Source organism: Oryctolagus cuniculus, chromosome 12 (genome assembly GCF_964237555.1).
Source record: "Oryctolagus cuniculus chromosome 12, mOryCun1.1, whole genome shotgun sequence".
NCBI lineage: Eukaryota > Metazoa > Chordata > Mammalia > Lagomorpha > Leporidae > Oryctolagus > Oryctolagus cuniculus.
Window position 1 is genome coordinate 40,078,461 of NC_091443.1, and position 24,135 is coordinate 40,102,595.

At 45.5% G+C, this 24,135-nt stretch overlaps 1 long non-coding RNA gene across 2 annotated transcripts in view; it reads right to left on the bottom strand.

The window, feature by feature from the left end:
* Positions 1 to 4,548: 4,548 nt before the first annotated feature.
* The window catches only part of LOC138844627 (uncharacterized), a 79,373-nt gene continuing 59,786 nt past the window's right edge, over positions 4,549 to 24,135 (bottom strand). For both annotated transcript variants that reach the window (XR_011380751.1, XR_011380752.1), the window contains exon 3: positions 4,549 to 4,925. This is a non-coding gene — a long non-coding RNA (uncharacterized lncRNA). The remainder of the gene's footprint in view (positions 4,926 to 24,135) is intronic.

Here is a 24,135-nt window from a genome sequence, read left to right on the forward strand (position 1 = left end):
GGCACTGATGCATGCCTGTGTTCGGTGCCCTGCAGCGCATGCTCTACTCTGCTAGAACTGCCTGCAGGTGCTTACAAAACCTATCAGGCAAACCGAATCCAAGCCTTCTCATTGCCGTATTGTGGGGGAGACTTATTAGTGTTGGTTTGTGCCTATCTTCGGTGACCTGCAGCTCATACTCTGGTCGAGCTGCTTGCTGGCGCTTACCGCCTTAATTAGGCAGACCGAATCCAAGCCTCCTAATGGTTGTATTGTGGGGAAGCCTTACTGATGTTAATTCGTGCCCGTCTTCGGTGACCTGCGGCGCACAAGCTGCTAGCCGCCCAGGTGCTCATCGCCTCACTTAATCAGGCAGACCGAATCCAAGCTTTCTCATTGGCATGTTGAGGGGAGGCCTTATTTTTCTCTATTTCTCTATCTCTGGGCATTTCTATTTCTCCCATTTTACTTCTGTCTGCCAACATTCCTATTTCTCTTTTACTTCTAAACTTCTGTTTCTCTTATCCCCGCAGCTTTCCGGCACCTCGCCCCGCCGGCGGGTTCCCGGCTCTGCGCCGCTTCAGCCCGCGCGCCTCTCTCATCTGCGCAGCTTCCCGGCTTTGCGCGGCTCGGCTTCGCGCGCTCCGCGGTCTCCACGCTTAACCCTTTCGCGTCTGAACCACAGCCTACGCCAGCCCCGTTCCCTATCTATTCACGCCCCGTGCTCTCTCTGCACGCGGCGGCTTCCACGAGTAACACAGCGTAGCTTACGTGTCCGCCACTAGCATTCAATCTAAGTTCCCCGGGATAGCCTGGCGAATTCAACCCAGCGTACGTCTCCGCCCCACGGTTTGGCTTCCCGTCCTTTGCTCCCCGGGCTAATCAGACGGATCCCAACCAGGCTCACGTTTCAGCTTCTGGTTTCAACTTTTCGCCCCCCATTCCCGGGCTAACTTGAGAATCCCAAAGTGGCTTTCGTATCCGCCTCGGCCTGCCCCCCGCGGCTTCAATTTCCCTAACACTTTTCTCTACCCGGTATGTTTCCCCAAGCTTTCCTCCAACAATACTCCTCCCTCATTTCTCCTGGCCTCTCCCCACAGTCCGCATCCGAGTCTGTTTGTTCTAGCTTTCACTTTCGCTTTCGACCTTAGAGATTTCTCCCAGCTTCCCCCCGTAGTCCGTATCCGAGTCTATGCCTAGGCTTTCAACAGCTTCTTCCGGCACCTCTTTTCGTCCGGCTTTTCCCTAGGCTGTTTGCTAGTCTCTCTCTCCGGTAATTTCCCAGTTCTTCCCGTTTCTTCCCTCCTAAGTTTGCTATCCGTTCTAGGTTTCCTATCCGAGTCACGTTTCCTAATCCGAGTCATTTCTTCCCTCCTAAGTTTCATATCCGTCCTAGGTTTCCTATCCGAGCTAGGTTTCCTAATCCGAGTCAGGGCACCATTATGTCGCTCCCCCTCTTCGTGGAGGAACGACACTAAGCCCTGCCTAGGCTTCATATCCGAGTCACGGCACCATTATGTCGCTCCCCGTCTTCGTGGGGGAACGACACAGGACCCTGCGCTGTTCTTTCGTCTGCTCAGCCCTCCCCGGGTTTGCTGCTGGTTCTTCCCGGGTTGGCTACTATCCCTTCCACCTCCATGGAAGGGCAGTTCCCCCTGGCCACATTCCCCACTTCCGCAGGGGAGCGGCACTCCGCCGGCCGGCTCTCTGGGGGGCTGCACAGGCGTTCCCCCTTAGATGTTCCTCGTGCATGCCGTCTCTCTCCTCCTTTATAGTCCTCCTCCGCCAATCCTAACTCGGCTGCCCACACGCCGAGTACGCTGCTCTCCAATCAGGAGCAGGTCCTACAGTTTATTGGTTGAACTGGAGGCAGCTGCGTAGAAGCTGTTTTCTCCTCTCCCAGCGCCATATTGTGGGAGAGCAGATGCATAGAATAAGTCTTAATTCCAGTAACTCAGTCTAGTCCGGGTTGCTCCCCACAGACAACAAGTACCCAGGACTGCCCAACCAGCTAGCTACTGGAGACGCCCTGGAGCTGGACAGACACAGGTTCCTGTCCAGGCTGGGCAGCTGGCTGGGTTACATCAACTGGCTTGCTTAACCTCTCCTTATCCTTAAAAAAAATCCCCTCGGAAAATTGTGAATATTGGGATGAGCATTATGGCACGGTGGGTTAAAGCTCACCTGTGACACCAGCATCCCACAGGCACGCTGGTTCCTGTCCTGGCTGCTCCACTTCGATTCTAGCTCCATGCTAATGTACCTGGGAAAACAGCAGAGGGTGACCCCTGCCACCTACCTGGGAGACCTGGAGGAGTTCTAGGCTCTGGATTTTGGCCTGGCCCACATGAAGAGTGAACCAGAAGATTGATCGATCTCTCTCTCTCTCTCTATTTCTGTCTTTTCAAAGAAGTAAATCTTTTTTTTCTTAAAAGAAGACAATTGTGAAGATAGACTACTGTAAATAATACTAACACATGCCTGAGCCAAGGAGAAGTTCAGAGAAACGTGTTATTGGTAGAAACACAATGAAAATTTGTGAAAATGAACAACTGAAGGGTAACCTTCACAGAGATGAAAACAGCACTGCAAGCAGCCCCAGGGGGCTTCATACACTGAGCTACGGGGAGCATTTCCACCGAGGTGGCAGGAAACGACAGCTCTCCCGTCCCCACCTCACCCTTAATTGAGATCAGAGGATAAAACCTCTGACAAAAGAATTAAAAATCAGAGTAAAACCACTGAACTCGCATAAAATTACTTCCAATTTTCTTACAGTGTTGCCGTTTAGGAAAAAAAAGAAGTCTACATATCACAAGTCCTCCGATGGTCTCGCCAGGGTTAATAAAGCAGGAGGAAGTGCCAGGAGGCAGAAGCTTCATGTAATTCTAAAATTCCCACATCTCAGGACAGCCAACTGGTACAGTGGTCACAATGCTGCTTGGGACATTGGCACCCATGTCGGAGCGCCTGGGTTAGAATCCCGGCTCCACTTCCGACTCCAGCTTCCTGCCAATGCACACTCCAGCAGGAGGCAGCTCAAGCTACTTGGGTGCCATGTCCTATTACTGCAGGTTCAATGGAGGATGTAGGGCTAAGTGATACCCCCTTATACTGGGGCAGTGTTTTCTTCCAGAATTCTGGGAAAAGGAGCAGTTCCCAGACACAGGTAAAAGGATGCACTGAATATCTGCCTCCTCTACTGAGGCTCTCTTTAAAAAAAAAAAAAAAAAAAAAAAAAAAAAGGAGGAACAGCAAAGACTGTATTTTAGACACAAACAGTCTTTCAGGCAGCTCAGAAACACGTGATCACAATGTCAGAAAATAAGATCACAGACCACAGTGGATGCAGATCTCAACTTCTCTTCCCTCTAAACTGCTTCCAGAACAAAGTCACAAGTGACATCTTAGAGAAGTTACAGGCACACAGAGAGAGGTAATACAAGACTGCCAGGTAGGAATTGTTAGTGAAATCCCATCACGAGAGGGCTCTGCAGGATGAACCGTGGCAGACTTAACGTGGCAACAGAGATTGAAAGCGTATTTGAAGTGACAATTCCTAATCAGTCAGAGGAAATGAAAGCTCGCCAGGAGAGAAAAATTTATAAAGTCTTTCGGTTCGTCTCCACCTAATACAAGTGATTATTACAAGTCCAAACAGAAGCATTAACAACATGAATTCCTAAGATCATAGTAATATAACTGATTGCAGAATGAGATTGGGCAAATAAATGGGACGAAGTAGTCCAGAACTGCTTGTCTTTTTTTTTTTCCTATAAGCAGGTAACTGACCATGTGGGCATTTTGAAGGAGTTCAATGCTTTAAGAAGGTTCAAGTCAGTATTACCTGAGGTTTTCCTTCCTCTTATATTCTTAGTAAGTTGTTAAGCTTCAAGAAGTCAGAGGTAGAAAAACAATTATTTGCCAAGTAGACTATAAATAACGAGGATATTCTGGGCCAACTAGTTTTTCTTTTTCTTTTTGAATATGCATATAATGGGAAGAAGTTAAGAAAAAGAAGAATTTTAGGCCAATTATAAAAACCACCTCATTTAGCCTAAAAAATCTGTTGTACAATTTGATATTTGGAAAGTACTTGAAGATAAACTCAATTTTTAAAGTTTCTGTCGAAACCAAGACAGCATTCACAGGTGTATGTTTTCTGTTGTGCTTTTTTATAGTCAGAATGGGTGTGTCCCTCCCCCCACACACACACACCACCTACCCCGGCCCCAGCCCCAAATTCATACACTGGAATCCTAACCCCAAAGGCGCGGTGTGAGAAGTGGGGTGTTTGGTGTATGATGCAATATTGGGGGGAAGGATCATGGCTGGAATTAGTGCCTTTACATAGAGACATCAGAGAGCTTGCCACACCCTCTACCTCACCCAGACAGAGCGCAGGAGTCCTCTACGGAGCCAGAAAATGGGCTCTCGCTAGACTCACTCTGCTGGGGTCTTCATCTTGGACCTGCCCACTTCCACAACCATGAGACACTCATGTCTGTTCTTGATTGGGTTCCCAGCGCATGGTGTCCCCCTATAGCAGCCCAATGAACTAAAGCGTGCTTAAATCTGGAAAGATATTTTAATCCTCTTAAATGCTACCTCTCATTGAATGAATCAAACAGCTCTTATGCAAATTTGTTACCTTAGATTTTCTACAAAAATCTAGAAATCTGTTCTTTTGGTATTCCTTGAATAGATTCTAAATGGTAATGTTCTCTTGTCCCTTGTCGCCAGCACTTTGAGTCGTGCGTTGTTTGGGTGGACAGACTATCACAAGGTCTTTGTAGCTGTAACTGTATCTTTCACATCTTGGTATCACCCAGACCATCTAAAACAATCGAGTACTTCATATTCATTGGCTTGGCTTGAAGAAGATGTCTATAAAGGACTTGAAATGTTCCATGTCCACTTCTATTTTCAGAATCACACATCAATCTCTAGAGAAAAAAAAAAAAGAAAAAATCAATCCTGCTGTTAAACCCTAGGAAACATGGTTTTCAGGGCCTCCAAAGGGAATCCTAATGTTCAAAGTTATTTATAGGATATGAATTTTATCATTTCATTATAAAATTAGAAAATATTAGATGTAATAGAAAAAAATATAAAAGGATTTTTATCCTTCAGTTTTACCCAAAAAGATGCCAACAGCATTGGCTTTATCATTATAAGATGTTTAATAATGTACGTCATAAGCTTTCTTTCTATAGACTATGAGGGAGAGACCAATCAATGAGATAATTGTTGAAGAAAAGTTGGGAAATATTCACCAATCTAGAGGATAGGAGCAACTATTACGAACAACATTTTGGGAGCTGACATTGTGGCGCGCATATGAGTGCTGATCTGAGTACTCGATGCTCCACTTCCAATCCTGCTAATGTGGCTGAGAAGGCAGAAGATGGCACAAGTGCCTGGGCCCCTGCACCCATGAGGGAGACTCTGATGAAGTCCCAGGCTCCTGGCTTCCGCTTGATCTGGGCGAGCCCTGACTACTGCGGCAATTGAGGGAGTGAACCACTGGATGGAAAATGGATCAATCTCAGTCTCTCCCTCTCTGTAACTTTACCTTTCAAATAAATCTTTTTAAAAAAATTGTTGTGGAGCTGGCATTGCAGCCTAACAGGTTAAAACCTTGTCCTGCAGCACCAATATCCCCTGTGGGTGCTGGTTCAAGTCCTCACTGCTCCAATTCCAATCCAGCTCCCTGCTAATGTGCCTGGGAAAGTGGTGGAGGGTGGACCAAGTCCTTGGGCCCACATCAGAGACCCAGAACAAGCTCCTGGCTCCTGGCTTCAGATCAGCTCAGCTCCGGACATTGTGTCCATTTGGGGAGTGAACCAGCAGATGGAAGACCTCTCTGTCTCTGCCTCTTTGTAATTCTTTAAAATAAGTAAAATAAATCTTCTTAAATTATTTTTGGGGCTAGCGCCATGGCCAACAGGTAAAGCCACCACCTGGGATGCCAGCATCCCATATGGGTGCCAGTTCAAGTCCTGGCTGCTCCACTTCTGATCATTACCTGCTAATGGCCTGTGAACAGCAGTGGAAGATGGCCCAAGTCCTTGGGTTCCTGCATCCACTTGGGAGACCCAGATGAAGCTCCTGGCTCCTGGCTTCAGCCTGGTCTAGCCCTGGCTGTTGCAGCCATTTAGGGAGTGAACCAGTGGATGGAAGCTCTCTCTCTCCCTCTCTCTGTAACTATTTCAAATACATAAATATTTAAAAATTTAAAAAATAAATAGCACTGGGGCCAGGGCTGTAGGCATGGCAGACAGAGCCACCACCTGAGACACTGGCATCCCATGTGAGTGCCAGTTCAAGTCCCTACTGCTTCACTTACAATCCAGCTCCCTGCTGATGCACTTGGGAAGGCAGCGGAGAATGGCCCAAGTGCTCAGGCCCCTACACCCACATGAGAGACCCAGAAGAAGCTCCTGGCTTCAGCCTGGCCTAGTCCTGGCCATTTGGGGAGTGAACCAGTGGATGGAAGGTCTCTGTCTCTCCCCCATCTCACCCCACCTCTCTGTAACTCTGCCTTTCAAGTAAAAACAAATAAATCTTTTTTGTTAAAAAAAAAAAAATAGCATTTTAACGCCTAACAGGAGACATTAAAGCTCAATATACAAAGGTAACTCCTCTTTAATACAGGATTTTTAGTATAACACCTTTTAACTCAGGAACTATGTGCCTCAAAGTAAATGGAATTGAGGTCCAAAGAGATTTGAAGTCCCCAAAATATTAAGGCACCCACTGACTCTAAGTTACTAAACTTCTGGCAATCTGTCTCTTTCCTGACATCTGATTAAAGTTTATCCTGTATTAATTATTGTTTGGAGCATGGGCTCCAAGTTTTGCCAAGCTTACCAGCTCTAAACGCCTACAAATATGCTTTGCTATGAATTACTGGCACTGTTGCTGTTGCTATTCAGCATAATCAAACATTTGTAAGCATGCTGTCTTTTCAATCTGTTCAGTTGATGCACTTTACCTGATCTTTCATTAAAGCAATCAAAACACTTGCTGTGTCGCATCTAATGAATGTTGCATGTATGATTAAGTGCTTTCATTCATATTGCAAGTTTGATTTAATGTAATCTGCCTTTCAGACAGCCATTAGCCTAGCTCCTACGTGAATTCGATTAATTGGCTGAATTCTTCCAGATGTCCATTAAGCATTACAGGAATTTCTATGTAGAAACAGCAGGGACCGTCTAGCACAGAACCAAACAATGAAATGTTATATTGCTGTCATGACTTACAAAAAGCTGGATTCATTTTCATTAATAAAACATCTGTACTCCTGCACAGCTATGCATTGAGATGCATTTATTTTGTATGTTTATTTCTCTTATGACTGTAAAAAGAGAGTTAAGCAGGAGCCCATTTGCTGATACATAGACCCCAGGCTTAGCAGATGCAGACTGACAAAACAGCTCTGTTTTAAAGTTTATGGTAGGTCCTCAACGGATGGAAATATACAGACACCTGTTTGAAAGAGAATTGAAGACTAGCTGGATCCACAGCGATAGAAACAAAAGCACTGCAATGGCATTAGAGGCTTATGTCTGAAATGATTTCACTGGCCTGCCTGCACCCAAATCTTTGGGTGTCGTGAAAAGAGGCGTGGCCCTAGCTGGGGCAACCTCTCCTGGCACCTGGAGGAGGCCTGCGCCTCCTTCCACTCCCTGTGTTTTCAGTTTTGCCTGGTTACTTCAAGAGCCTGGATAGGTACACCCTTGTTCAACTCCTAGCTCAGTGCATTTTGCCACTTAATACAAGGGCATTTCAAAAAGTTCATGGAAGATGGAATTGAAAGATAAGAGGACTTTGGTGCATAGAATGTTGAAATCCATGCAGGTTTTTCATAATACCCATTTCCCCCTGAAATTATTAAATAACCCTTGTATGCATGGATTTCAATTTTGGGGTTACCAAAATAAACATTTTTTTGACAGGTAGAGTTACAGACAGTGAGAGAGAGAAAGGTCTTCCTTCTGTTCGTTCACTCCCCAAGTGGCCACCAAGGCTGGAGCTGCACCAATCCAAAGCCAGGAACCAGGTGCTTCTCCTGGTCTCCCATGCAGGTGCAGGACCCAAGCACTTGGGCCATCCTCCACTGCCTTCCCGGGCCACAGCAGAGAGCTGAACTAGAAGAGGAGCAACCAGGACTAGAACCCAGTGCCCATGTGGGATGCCGGCGCCACAGGCGGAGGATTAACCAAGTGAGCCACGGCACCGGCCTCCCACCTTTCTTTAAGATATATTTATTTATTTGAAAGTCAAGCCGGTGGCCATGGCTCAATAGGCTAATCCTCTGCCTTGTGGCGCCGGCACACCAGGTTCTAGTCCCGGTCGGGGTGCCGGCTTCTGTCCTGGTTGCCCCTCTTCCAGGCCAGCTCTCTGCTGTGGCCAGGGAGTGCAGTGGAGGATGGCCCAAGTGCTTGGGCCCTGCACCCCATGGGAGACCAGGAGAAGTACCTGACTCCTGGCTTCGGATCAGCATGATGCACTGGCCACAGCGCGCCAGCCGTGGCGGCCATTGGAGGGTGAACCAATGGCAAAAAAGGAAGACCTTTCTCTCTGTCTGTCACTATCCACTCTGCCTGTCAAAAAAAAAAAAAAAAAGTCAAAGTGAGAGAGACAGGTCTTCCATCCACTGGTTCACTCCCCAGATGGCCACAACAGCCCAGGCTGGACCAGGCCAAAGCTAGGAGCTTCATCCAGGTCTGCAACGTGGGTGGCAGGGGCCTAAGTACTTTGGCATTGCAGGTAGCAGTTTTACCCACTATGCCACAATGCTGGCCCCTAACCTTATCTTTTAGTTCTATTTCATACAAATGTTTTTAAATTTATTTGGTTTATTCCAGAGAGGAGACAAAGTTCCCTTGCACTGGTTCACTCCCAAATGCCCACGATAGCCAGCATTGAGTTAGGCTAAAGCCAAGACCCACAGACTCAATCCAAGTCTCCCACTTGGGTATCGGGGACTCAAGTACCTGAGCTAGCATCTGCTGCCCCCACCCCCCAGGTGCTTTAGGAAGAAGCTCAAATTGGAAGTGGAGCCAGGACTCTAACCCAGGCACTCCAAAATGGGATGGGGGCATCTCCACGAGGAGATTAAACACCCGCCCCATGTGAACTTCCGGAAGTACCCTCATAAACGCCATTTACCAGTCACATGGAAATTTACCACAATGCGTAACTGAAACAAAAGACAAGATTGAAAAGAAGCTAGTCTTAAGAAGGGAAAATTTCATATTCTCTGACATCAAATAGTCACCTTAAAATTGAGACCGTACCACAGCATCTTTTTGGGTCTCTCTTAAAAGAATCTACAAATTGACTTCACCAGTTAAAGATAAAAATCTCTGCTTTTGTCCATAACTTTAGGAAAAAGCTATTTCATAACTATGTATTAACTCTGCTCTCAAGACATATTTCAGGGGATGTGGAGAAAAACTGATTTAAAAGTTTATTTTGATGCAGAAAAACTTTGAATCCATGCATCATTTTTTCATAATATGCATTTTCCATGAATACTCTGAAAGTCCGGTGTGTATGGATTTCAAATTGTTTTTTATTTATTTATTTATTGGACAAGCAGAGTGGACAGTGAGAGAGAGAGAGAGAAAGGTCTTCCCTTGCCGTTGGTTCACCCTCCAATGGCCACCACAGCCGGTGCGCTGCGGCCGGCGCACTGTGCTGATCCGAAGGCAGGAGCCAGGTACTTATCCTGGTCTCCCATGGGGTGCAGGGCCCAAGCACTTGGGCCATCCTCCACTGCACTCCCTGGCCACAGCAGAGAGCTGGCCTGGAAGAGGGGCAACCGGGACAGAATCCTGCGCCCCTACCGGGACTGGAACCCGGTGTGCCGGCGCTGCAGGCGGAGGATTAGCCTATTGAGCTGCGGCACTGGCTCCAATTTTTTTTTTTTTTGCATCATGATAACTTCTTTTAATTCAATTTTCCAGGAACTCTCTGGTTTTTCTGTTACTTATTTTATCATTTTTAAGTTTTTAATTAGTTTTTAACAGATTTGCTATAGCTCATACATACAATTCTAAGAATATAATTATATTCCCTTTCTCCTTCCCCCATCCTCCCTGTCCCTTTTAAGTTTTTGAGATAATATATTTTAAATTTGCATTACAGCAAAAAGGCATAATGCTTCAAACAATAAGTTTATCAAGTAAAAAGCATAAAGACCCAAGTTTAGTGGGAATATAGGCAATGGCTATAAACAATTGAAAGGGAAATTTTAAAGTAAATCACACATCACTAAAACTATACTAGCATAACATTTTAACCATTGGTTTCCCAAAGGTATAAAACAAAGTTTTGCAAAACTATAATTGCAGGGCCAGTGCTGTGGCATAGCAGGTAAAGCTGCTGCCTGTAGTGCTGGCATCCCACATGGGCACCGGTCTGAATCCTGGCTGCTCCACTTCCCATCCCGCTCTTTGCAATGGCCTGGGAAAGCAGTGGAAGATGGCCCAAGCCCTTGGGTCCCTGCACCCACATGGGAGACCTGGAAGAAGCTCCTGGCTCCTGGTTTTGGATCGGCCCAGTGCTGGAGGAATGACAGTGCAATTAGCGAGCCTGGGATCAAGAACTTGTCAGACTTAGCCCCGCCATGTCTTTCCTCCCTCGTCTTTCTGATGCCCCTGATCTACTTCCGGCCCTCCATACTCTGAAGTGGTCGGTTGCCCCTGGAGAAAAAGCCTGTAGTTATCTAGTCCCTGCTGGTGCACATGCGTAACTGCCTGAATCGGAAGTGCAGAATGAAGAAGCCCTTTCTTTCCATATGGAACCACATTCTCCAATCTAGGCATCATCTGGAATTAAAGTGATATTTTGCTCTCAAACTGCCTCCTTCTGTTGGTTTGGAACCCAGGCAGGGGACTGGTTGGCTACAGAATCTTCACCAACCCTCTGAAAAAAGCAAACCCTTCAAAAGGGTCCAGGAATAGAACCATGCACATCATGGAGGCAAAGCAAGAAAGGAGACCAGGAAATCAGGAGGCTGGAGGGGGAAGCCACCAAGGCTTGATGAGGACTTGTGGAAACACGCGGTTGCAGACAGACAGCAGTGTCACCTAGGAAACCGGCCAAGTGCCCGCCCACAGCTTCCCGGGGTGTGCTCTCGCCTCTCGGGCAGGGGAGCTGGTGTATTACTGTGCAAGAGAACCATCTAGAACCAATCTGGAGCCCCCATCCTGCGAGATTCTGGTAACAAACATACAGAGTCTTGGGACTGATGCTGTCTTTTTTGTTTGTTTTTTACACCATGTCTCTTAAGATGTATGTTAATGGTTTAGGAGCATTCTAGATATAGGTATATGCGTATGTATTTCAACAAAAAAAAAGTAAACATTTTTAAAAACAAATCACCGCACCCATAGCTGCTTTACAAAGGTATTAGGGTCATTAAGGTATCAACTATGCTGTTTAAAGTCTATTTTTTTTTTTTTTTTTTTTTTTTGACAGGCAGAGTGGACAGTGAGAGAGAGAGACAGAGAGAAAGGTCTTCCTTTGCCGTTGGTTCACCCTCCAATGGCCGCCGCTGCAGCCGGCGCACCGCGCTGATCCTGGCAGGAGCCAGGAGCCAGGTGCTTTTCCTGGTCTCCCATGGGGTGCAGGGCCCAAGCACCTGGGCCATCCTCCACTGCACTCCCTGGCCATAGCAGAGAGCTGGCCTGGAAGAGGGGCAACCGGGACAGAATCCGGCGCCCCAACCGGGACTAGAACCCGGTGTGCCGGCGCCGCAAGGTGGAGGATTAGCCTATTGAGCCACGGCGCCGGCTTTCTATTTTTTTAAAAGAGTGAAAATGGCACAGGGACCTTGCTGAAATTCTTATCAGAGGCCCATTTTATTATCATGTTGCTGATGTGTCACTCCACTGTGTAATTCCCTTTTCTCCACTGAAAGGGTCAGTCCCTCCTAAATGGATTCATTTCCGCAGCCTCTGCATCCTCCTTCACCGGTTAGGTGGCGTCAATTTCCCATCAGTCATAGATGAGGAAAATGCCTGGGGTCTTCCTTGTAGTCACCAGGTATAGCAAAGACAGAGCCATCATAGTCATCATATCCAAACTCCTGAAAAGTCACAGAGGCTGCGAGAATGGGAAACAGAGGTGTCGTTAATTTTACAGGAAAGCCTGGACACAGCTTCATCTCAACAAATTCTCCAAGTTTGCTCAAGTATGTGGAGGGAGCTATTACTTCTAAAACCTGATGCGGTCTTAACGAGATCCCCGCATTATTCTCATGTGAGAAACTTCAAAGCCTCCCTTAGAGAAAGCGTATCTGAGGGTCTGCCCTGGGCATAAGCGTTATAGTTCTAGAAATTCCATTTTGTAGCAACACCAAGAGATTTCAGATTGATGTTAACCAAACGCCCCAGGGACTGAACTATGAGGCTGCTTGCTGTATGGCGAGAATGGCAGCTTTAACGACTCTGGAGTCCTTGGTAACGTAGCGAGTACGCTGGCTGGCTGAAGGGAGGTCACCGCAGGAAGCTCCGTGTTAAGCCAAGGTTGCTCAGTCACCTCGAGATCTCAGCTGTGGGAGTTACACTGCCCGACCCTGCTGGCGGCATCCAGGCTGCCTGGCCAGTCCACCCCTGCGGTCGAGGACAGAGTCGCAGAGGGAACGCTCCCCTTCTGCCAAGAGGCAGCTCCTACCCACGTGGGAGACTTGGATTGTGTTCCTGGCTCCCGACTTCAGCCTGGCCTAGCCTGGGCGGTGGGTGGCATTTGGAGAGGAACTAGCAAATGGGAGTTTGTTCTCTCTCTCCCTCTCTCTCTCTCTCTCTCCCTCTCCCCCCCAACACCTCCATCTGCCTTGCAAATAAAAAAGGGACAGGTATTGTGGCACAGCAGATAAGACCACCTCCTTGGGATGCCCGCATCCCACATCAGAGTGCCTGGTTCAAGTCCTGGCTACTCCATGCTGATCCAGCTTACAGCTATTGCACCGGGGAGGCAGCCGAAGAAAGTGCTTGGGCCCCTACCACCCAGGCGGGGGACCTCGATGGAGTTCCTGGCTCCTAGCTTTGGCCTGGCTTAGCCCTAGTCATGGCATGCATTTAGGGAGCAAACCAACAGATAGAAGATGGCTCTATCATTCTGCCTCTAAAATAAATCTTTAAAAATAAACACATTTTAAAAACACTGCCACACATTAAAAAGTAACCAATTTTATATGTATATATGTGTGTGTGTGTGTGTGTGTGTGTGTGTGTATAAAAATATGTTATTCATGCATGTGAGTGACTGGTCTTATGTGCTACATGACAATGGTTTTCACTTTTACTTTCAGAGTAAAAGTTTTCACTTTTACCTTCATTCCAAAATCTAGGCTACGTTGCTGTCACCCCCTGCGGATTAACCATACACCTCAACAAAATGCCAGAGCAAAATAAATTGCGTTTGTTACGCTTTGTGATCTCGCTGGTTCCATGTTATCAGAATCTGCTTGGATTCCCCCAGATCAGAAAGGAGCTATCTGCTGGCCCAAGAATTAAAGGGAGAGAAATGGATACGAGGAAACAGCATCTCTTTCAGCATTTGTGATGGACACTCAATCTAAGAACTATCCTTGGTGTGTAAGTGACCGCCAACCACACACCATGTGCCCCCCCCCCCAACAAATGTGAGGACAAGTGTTAGCTCTGGAGCTTAAGAAATGGTCACAAATATTGTGAAACTCCCACTAATTAAAAATGCAATGCAGCCAGCTCAGCGCCAGTCGTGTCTGATTTACAATATTGCTTTGCTCCCAAGGCAAACGTGGACAAGTCACAACTTCATTTGATGCCTGAAGGACTGAAAAAATTAAATCAGCAGGATTGACTATTGATGTTTTCTAGGGAATGTTTTGAAATCTCTACCTTTCATCCATCTTGTAGGAGAACAAGATTGCTGTGTGAGCCTTCCAAGTATTAATTCCTTTAATAAATCCTCACTCGTACGAGGACAACTCCCGAAGGTGCGGCTGCTGTACAGTCTCGGCTCAGGGACTGCCAGTGCTTCACGCAGCATCACTCCTGGTCTGGAACCGGGACTCACCAGTGTTGAGAGAGATTGAACACCTCTGCTCAGCCTCTGCTCAGCATTACGGCCATTGTAAGGCAAATTTCGTAGCAGGCTGTTGGCCCTCCTGTTGGTCAGCAATGAGACAAAGCTCCTGCCTGAGCAGAAACTGCTCCAGTTCTGCATTTTCGTCCCTGCCCTGCTGACCCACAAGGAAAAAAAAAAAAAAAAACACAAAGAGCTACCTGAAATTCTTAAAATACAGTGAACACTGGAGAGTCTTAAATACAGTGAACACTGGAGATTCTTAAATATAGTGAACACTGGAGATTGCAAGATGGCAGATTAGGGAATGAATTACACCAGGCTAGAGGTAAACAATAAAAAAAAAAAACCACGTAGGAAGTGTACTCTCAGGCAAGAACTGGAGAGAAAACAGCCCTGGAAATCCTACAAGAGGAAGAGGAACACTGTGGACCTGTGTGGAGGGTGCAGACACGTAGCATGAACACGAACACAACTAACAACTGCAGCAGCCGTGAGCCCGAGTGGACGGCAGCTTGGAGATGGAGGCAAGATGGGACTGCAGCACCCCAGGGTGCTACAGCTGCAGGAGAGCGCAATGGGGTCTGGACTGGGGCCCTGGGGGCTAGCAGTTGCCCACGGACCCAGTGGAAGTAGAGGCGGTGCGTTTATCTCACCCCAGCTTCCCCAGAACAGCACCCTCTGCCCAGCTGAGAGAGTGGGTGCCATTTTGGGTTTGGGCGGGAGCTGTGGAAGACTTTGTGCACGCACACAGCAACTGGCTGAGGCAGGACTGCAGCAGTGGCGAGGAAAGAGCAACATCTGGCCAGTGGCTCTTGTGTCCACATGTGATCCAGACAATCCAGCAGAGGGCACTTTGTAATGATTAAGGGATCAATTCAACAGGAAAATGTGACTAATAAATGTATATGCACCTAATTACAAGGCACCTGGCTATTTAAAACAAATGTTAAGGGATCTAAAGGGAGACATGGACTCCAATACAATAGGGGAACCAACACCCCACTTTCATCAGTGGACAGATCAACTAGACAGAAAATCAACAAAGAAACAGATAATGGACACTATGAACCAAATGGACCTAACTGATACCTATAGAACTTTTCACCCCACAGTTGTAGAATATACATTCTTCTCATCAGTGCATGGAACTTTCTCTAGGATAGATCATATGCTAGGTAATAAAGCAAGTCTCAGCAAATTCAACAACAGATACCACATAATGACAATCATCAGATTTACTACAAAGAGCTGTATGCCAACCAACTGGGAAACCTAGAAGAAACGGACAGATTCCTAGACACATACAACCTACTTAAATTGAGTCATGAAGATATAGAAAACCTGAACAGAACAATAACCAAGATGGAAATTGAATCAGTAAAAAAGACCCTCCCAGCAAAGAAAAGCCCAGGACCAGAGTTTCACTGCTGAATTCTACCAGACATTTAAAGAACTAATTCCAATTCTCAAACTATTCAAAACAACTGAAAGGGAGGGAATTCTCCCAAACTCTTTCTATGAAACCTGCATCACATTAATTTTTAAGCCAGAAAATGATGCAACAGAGAAAGAGAACTATGGACCAATATCCCTGATGAACATAGATGCAAAAATCCTCAACAAAATATTAGCTAATTGAATCCAACAACACATCAGAGACCTCACCTGGGTCAAGTGAGGTTTATCCTTGGTATGCAGGGATAGTTCAACATTCGCAAATCAGTAAATGTGATACATCACCTTAACAAACTGAAGAACAAAAACCATATGGTTATCTCTATAGATGCAGAGAAAGCACTTGATAAAACACAACATCCTTTCATGATGAAAACCTTAAGTACATTTGGTATAGAAAGAACATTCCTCAACACAATCAAGGCAATTTGTGACAAACCTATGGCCAACTTCCTATTGAATGGGGAAAAGCTGGAAGCAATTCTCCTAAGATCTGGAACCCAACAAGGATGCCCACTCTTCCCATTGCTACTCAATATAGTTCTGGAAGTTTTAGCCAGAGCCACTGGGCAAGAAAAAGAAATCAAAGGAATACAAACTAGAAAGGAGGAAATCAAACTAGCCTTAATTGCAAATGATTCTATATGTAGGGGATCCAAAAGACTACAGAGAGACTATTAGAACACATAAGAGTTTGGTAAAGTGTCAGGATATAAAATGAACACAGAAAAATCAATAGCCTTTATATACACAGACAGTGTGATGGCTGAGAAAGAACTTTTCAGATTAGTGCCATTCACAATAGCTCCAAAAAGAATTAAATATCTTGGAATAAATTTAACCAAGGATATCAAAGATTTCTACAATGAAAATTACAAAACTCTAAAGAAACCGAAGAAACCATTTAAAAATGGAAAAATCTTCCATGTTCATGGATTCGAAGAATCATCAAAATGTTCATACTACCAAAAGCAATTTACAGATTCAATGTGATCCCAATCAAAATAACAATGACATTCTTCAGATTTAGAAAAATTGCTAGAATTTATAAGGAAACACAAGAGATGCTAAATAACTAAAGTAATCTTATACAACAAAGCAAGGGGCATCATGATATCCAATTTCCAGATATACTGCAGGACAGTTATAATCAACACAGCCTGGTACTGGTACAAAAATAGACTTGTGGACCAATGGAACAGAATAGAAACTCCAGAAATCAATCCATGCATCTATAACTAACTTATATTTGACCAAGGAGCTAAAACCAATCCCTGGAACAAGAACAGTCTCTTCAATAAATGGTGCTGGGAAAACTGGATATCTATATGCAGAAATATGAAGCAAGACACCTACCTTATACCTTACACAAAAATCCACTCAAAATAGATTAAAGACCTAAATCTACAACCTGATACCATCAAATCATTAGAGAATATTGGGGAAACTCTGACATTGGCATAGGCAAAGACTTGGAAAAGACCCCAGAAGCACAGGCAATCAAAGCCAAAACTGACAAATGGGATTGCATCAAGCTGAGAAGCTTCTGCACTGCAAAAGAAACATTCAGCAAAGTGAAGAGGCAACCGACAGAATGGGACAGAATATCTGCAAACTACACTAACTGATAAAGGTGTTATTATCCATAATCTATAAAGAGACTCAAGAAATTCAACAAAACAAACAGTTCAGTTGAGAAATGGGCAAAGGACTTGAACGGGCATTTTTCAAGAGAGGAAATTCAAATGGCCTTCAGACACTTGAGAAAATGCTCAGGATCACCAGCCATCAGGGAAATACAAATAAAAACCACAGTGAGGTTTCACCTCACTCCAGTTAGAATGGCTCTCATACAGACATCAACAAAAGTCAAATGCTGGCAAGGATGTGGGGGAAAAGACACCCTGGTCCACTGTTTGTGGCAATGTAAACTGGTGCAGCCACTGTGGAAGACAGTATGGAGATACCTCAGAAATCTGAATATAGACCTACCATATGACCCAGGAATCCCACTTCTGGGAATTTACCCAAACCAAATGAAATCAGTACATGAAAGAGATATCTGTACCCCCATGTTCATTGCAGCACAATTCACAATAGCTAAGATATGGAATCAATCCAGATGTCTATCAACTGTTGACTAGATAAAGAAATTATGGGATGAGTACTATTCAGCTATAAAAATAAAAGAAAATGAAATCCTGTCTTTTACAACAAGATGGACACAACTGGAAACCATTATACTTAGTGAAATAAGCCAATCCCCAAAAGACATGTTTTCCCTGATCCGAGATAACTAAGAGTACCCAAAAGGTAATGCATTGGAGTGAAATAGACATTTTGATATTCAATGACTGTTTATAGCCTTTGATTCTTCCATTGAGGAACAGTGTTTTTTTTCTTCATACTGCTTGTTGAACTGTTTCACTTAGTGTAAGGTTAACTATACAATCATTAAGTAAACTGAAAATAGATCTTTATAAAAATTAAGAGTAGGAATGTGGGGGGAGGAGGTGGAAGGATTGTGAGCTGAAGGAATGTGGGCTGGAAGGAGAGTGGGGGTTGGGGGGCAGTGTCACTATGTTCCTGAATCTGTATATTTCAAATACATGAGACTTGTGTAACAAATAAAATTTTTTAAAAATACAGTGAACACTGCCATTTAGTAAACCATTCATTCAATAAGAACAAAGATCAAGCACCAGAAGTGAGAGCGCACATGCAAATAGCTAACACCACGTGTGCATGCATGAAGGGTGGATTTAAGAAGGGAAGTTGACCATACGGGGAGATTCTGTACCAGCATCTATTGCTCTAATGCCTTTCACCACAGTGATACAGGGACAGTGGAAATGAAAGGATACTACCACGACTGTCAGATCATACTCTTGATGACAACGCTCTATCACAGGTTTCTTTTATTAAAAGGAATGATTTACACACAGGTTTAAAATGTTACTCTGAGTCATTCTCCTTAAAATTCCTGCAAAAAGAAGAAAACATTAACGTGCCTCTGCTGGGAGAAAAACAAGTCCAAGGGTTTCTCTTTTTTATACAAGGCACTTAAAAAAAGGAATGATAAATAGAATGGCTTTTGTGGGGAAGAAGGAAGCCCAGTGGTGATAAATAAATAAGCTAACACCCATCCCCTGGAGACTAAACAAAAGAGGGGGGCCTGGGAAGCTTTTGATCAGAGAAAGTGAGATGGCAAAGGAAAAAATTAAGAAGGCAAAAACACTCACAGACAAAGCAGGAACTGGGACACTTCCGGCAGAGTTCGAGAGCCCACGACCCAGCAGGCTCCAGCTTCCCCTCTCCTCCAAGGATCTTCAACAACCACTCTTGGATTAATGATTTACTTTAGATGAATACTTCCTGAGAGGTAACAGCCCTAAGCTGAGTAGCCCTACATGAATAAGCAGTATTTTCACAATACTACAATACTGCTGACTACGACACCACATACTCAGACATCCCTATTAGTGTTCGGTGTTTCCTACTAAGGCACAGCGATGAAAAGTGAACATTAAGCAATTGAGACAACAACTACCAAGAGTGAGCTTCTAGCCTGTCCCCCATCAGGATGCCTGGGTTCAATTTCCTGTCCAGTCCGGGACTCCAGCTTCCTGTTAATGCAGACTTCAAGAGGCTGAAGCAGAGGCCCAAGTACTTGGGTCCCTGCCACCCAAATGGAAGACCCGGATTGCATTCCTGGCTCCTGGCTTCAATCTGGCCCATCCCTGGATGCTGTGGCCATTTGGGGAGTGAACAAGTAAAGAGGGCAGCACTCGCTCTCTCTCGCTCTTTCTCCCCTTTCAAATAAATCAACTTATAAAAAGATGGGGCCAGAGCTATGGCATCGCAGGTTAAGGTACCATCCACAGTGCCATTATCCCACATGGATGCTGGTTCAAGTCCCAGCTGTTCTACTTCTGATCCAGCTCACTGCTCGTGCACCTGGGAAATCAGTGGAAGATGGACCAAGTGCTGGGGCCCCTGCACCCACGTGGGAGACCTGGATAAAACTCCTGGCTTCAGCCTGGTCTGGCCCTGGCCATGCGGCCATGTGGGGACTAAATCAGCAGATCGAAGATCTCTCACTACACAATTCTGGCTTTCAAATAAATAAATCTTTTAAAAAGTAAATACAAAGAGTAATTATCTACCTATTGAATTATGAATACAAGGGAACTTAAAAAATTCAATTAAAAGGTAAGTTTAGAGGCAGGCATTATAATGGCACAGCTGGTTAAGCCACTGCTTGCAATGCCCCCCTCCCATATCAGAGTGCATAGGTTCAAGCCCTATCTCTGCTTCTGATCCAGCTTCCTACCAATACATCATGGGATGCAACAGACAATGGCTCAAGTGCTTGGGCCCCTGCACCCACATGGGAGACCTGGATAGAATTCCTGACTCCTGGATTTGGTCTGGTCCAGCCCCAGCTATTGCAGGTATTTAGGGAGTGAACCAGAGGATGGGAAATTTCTCTTTCAAATAAACAAAATACTTTAAAAAAAAAAAAAAAGAAAGAAAAGAAAAGAAAAGCTTCTGGCAGCGACTTCAGCGTGACAGCGGAGTAGGCAACTCTAAGGTCTCTCATCCCCTCACCCTCACAGGAACACCAAAACACAAGTGGAAACGTGAAAAACCAACTTGATCAGAACTCGGGCAAACAGTCAAAGGCTTACAGCAACCAAGTGAATGCTGACTCAGGAAAAGGCGACTTGAGGGCAGTCGGGCTGTTGGATGGCATATTTGTTGCTCTGGCTGGGCCTCCTCCCTGGGTGGCAGTGTTGCAGCGGCAGCAGCCAGTGTTCCCAGTGTGGAGTCCGGGACACTGCTCCTGGTGCCTCCCATCTAAGCTCCCTCAGCCGTCTATCCCAGCCTCCCTGGGAGCAGCTTCCAGAACCGACTCAAGGCCTGCTTGTGTCTCACCTGGCCTGGAATTCAGCCCAGAAAAGCAACACGTTGTTTAAAAAGCTGTAAGGCAACCTCCCAGCCCAGGACGCCCGGGCTAAGTGACTAAGGATCCAAGAGACACCCAAAGCCCAGAAGGAAAAGCCAAGGGGGAGTTTTTAGAAAATTAAGTCTTTGAAAAGCACCTATGTTCATGGGCAGTGCTACAAGGGAAATTAAAAACACACCCAGGACAAGACCCACACTCCGGAGAAGACCCTAAGCTCTCACCCCAGGCTCATCTCCAGGCTCAGAGCAAGCCTAGGTCAGTGTGAGGTGCCCCGCCCCACAGCCGACCTGCTAAGACTGGTAGTTGTTAGGGTCTCTTTCTTGCTTGTTGTTGTTGCTGCTGCTGTTCTATTTTGGATAGTTTTTTCAATTTTTTTTTTTTTTTTTTTGCCCCTCAAGGGAATTTTTTTATTATTTGCTTTCATTTTATTTGAAACACGAGAGATTGTGCATTCACTGGCTCACGATCTAAATGCTTACAACAGCCAGGGCTAGGCCCGGGCTGAAGCCAGGAGCCCTCAATCCCACGTGGGTCTCCCATGTGGAAGGCAGGGATACAAGCACCTTGAGCCATCATCTGCCTTCTCCCAGAGTATGCATTAGCAGACAGAACAAAGTATAGAGCCAGGAGTTGAACCCAGGCATTCTGATTGGGATACAGATTTCCCAAGGAGTATCTTAACCATTGCACCAAACACCCCCAAGGAAATCTTTGAAATAATGGAGTCTTCAGCAATTACAAAAGACAAGGAATATAGTCATTTTTGCTAAAATAGTTTGGAAAAGTCATTCAACAGGCTATGGTAGTACTCCAAATTAAAAGTCAAAATTCTACCAAACTCAAACTTTGTAGAAGGGGAGCATCTGATTTCCAGAATGACCTATTATAATATTCAAATGCCCAGTCTTGAACAAAATATCACAAGACACACAAAAAACAAAACATTAAACTATGGTCAGGTCTAGTGCTATGGCATAGCAGGTAAAGCTACCGCCTACAGCGCTGGCATCCCATATGGGTGTCAGTTCCTGTCCCAGCTGCTCCACTTCTAATCCAGCTCCCTGCTAATGCACCTGGGAAGGCAGCAGAGAATGGCCCAAGCACTTGAGCCCCTGCACTCACGTGGGAGACCCAAAGAAGTTCTGGTTTCAGATCATCCCAGTTCTGGCCATTGTGCCCATTTGGGGAGTGAACACGCAGGTGGAAGGTCTCTCTCTGCCTCTGTAACTCTGCCTTTCAAATAAATAAATCTTTAAAAATAAGAAAAACACTCTCTGGGAAAATATACTTGACTAGGAACAGTATACAATGAACAAAGAATATGATTTTGGAGTCATCTTGATTGTTGGTTATTTCACCTTTTAATGTGATCCTAGAAAGTCACTTCATTTTCACCATATCAAAGAAATAACACACTTTACTACATTGTTCTAAGAAAATGGAGCTTAATGAGTGTTAGTGTCTAACTTTTACTAGACCCTCAAAAAAAAATGCTTGTTTTCCTTCTTCCTTGGAGAAAAAGACTAAAATTATACCTATGTTGTGGCCTCAAATGCACAAAATTATATATGCTATGGTCCAATACAGTGGAGAACATAGAAATGTGAAATAAAACCATGGATTTGGAACAAATGGAGATCGTAGGATATTTATGAACATTTTAGTATGCTATCATTGAAATATTTACGCAAGAAATTTAAATGATCTTAAGAAGTCATAGTTAAAAAATCTTTTAAATCATAATTACTGTGAGGCATAGAAAAAGAAAATTCTAAATTTTAGGGGGAAATCGTGGCTAGTTGTTATGGGGCCTCAGATAAACACCTTTTTAGCCCTGTATTTTTATATAAATATAATAAACTAAAAACACATTCAAAGATCCTATAGAAGTAGTTGTAATTGCTGTAGGGCATCCTCCCAGTGTTGGATCGACGCTCAGCTTCTGGCTCCACGAGTAAGAAGGCTCCTGAAGTTGAGAGTTCAGGCCTTGCTCTCGAGTCTTCTGGAGTGAAGCGTAAGCCAAGGCCCAGAATCAGGCAGGCGGCCCTACCAGCCTGTAGTGCTCAACGCTCAGGTCGCTTCCAAGCATCCAGAATTCAAAAACAAACTTGAGAAGGAAATCTGATGGCAAATCAACCCGGAATGATCGTGAGCCAACACAGATCACAGGTGCAAGCCTGGATCCAGTCTTTCATCTCGTTGAGATTCCCTAGAGGTAGATCCCTTTTTTATGGAAAAGGAAACCCAAGACCCTGCAAGAGAGCATGGCTCAGCGTGCCATGAAAAATGTGACGGAGTGTTGGGAAATGAGGTCTCTCCGTTCAGGGCTTCTCCTGATGCCATCTGGAGTTGCCCTGCTGAGAACTCCCCATCTCCCCCAGCACACAAGTAAGGATCTTGAGGCATCAGTACCATGGGAATTAACAAGATGCTGTATTAGATGGGAAGCAAAGCAGGCTAAAAAATATTGTTAGGAAACAGGGTTGAGAAAGGGTGAAAGAAACCATACAGCCAAGTCCTGGGCAGAACGTGGGAAGGAACTTTGGCCTCCTCCGCTGCTTTGGGGATTCTATTCCCAAGCAGTTAATTGTTTAACAGTCATCACAGGCGCAGGCCACACAGACTTGAATGGGGCATCCCGATAACCTTTCTGTGAGAGAAAGGGCAGCAGCCTTTTCGAAGGCACCTGGAGAAGGAAGTATTATCTCCCAGGTCGCAATCTAGATAAGCCGAGGGTTATGGCTGTTTACAGCTGAGTGCTTGTGAAGTTGACAAATGGGTTGCGAGTGGAGAGCAGACACGACAGAGAAGTCAACAGAGCCAAGAGTGACCCTTCCCAAGAGGCCGAGCGGTGCAAGGCCAGCGGTTCCCACACGCTCGCTACACCTCACTGTGCTACTGGGTTCAATCCTAGCAGATTTCCTTTTGTTTTCCTCTTGGATCCACCATTGACTTAGCAAAACTAAGTTGTGACAGCAGGGTCATGGGAACACCCAGGAACGCTAATGGTGCCCTTTTTGCAAATGGAAGCTATCTCTGGATTCACGCAGAACCGGTGAAGCCCATTACAAAGAGCGGGGGCAGCGATCAGATGTTTACTTTCCTTGCTAAGAACCCAAGTACGCATAGTAACAGGGAAATCTTAAGTTTTCAAAGCACTTCCTCAAACATTATTTCATATGATCCTCAAAATACTTCTGTGTAGCCTGTGCCATGTTCCCTCGCCTCTCGGAAGCTCAAGTTCCCTCATCTGCAGAAAACAGAGCAGACCATTCATTACCTGGACAGAACTGTTTCAAGGATTAAAAAGGGAGAAGAGTCACAGAAAGAACTCAGCCCCGTGTCCAGAGGATGGACCAGGAAAGACTGGGCCACATCAGCCTGCAATACCAGGTCCCAGGCTGACGCTGTGGTGTAGCGGGTAAAGCTGCCACCTGCAGTGCCGGCATCCCATATGGGCGCCGGTTCGAGTCCTGGCTGCTCCACTTGCAATCCAGCTCTCTGCTATGGCCTGGGAAGGCATTGGAAGATGGCCCAAGTCCTTGGGCCCCTGCACCCGCGTGGGAGACCCGGAAGAAGCTCCTGGTTTTGGATAGGCACAGCTCCAGCCATCGCGGCCATCTGGGGAGTGAACCAGCAGA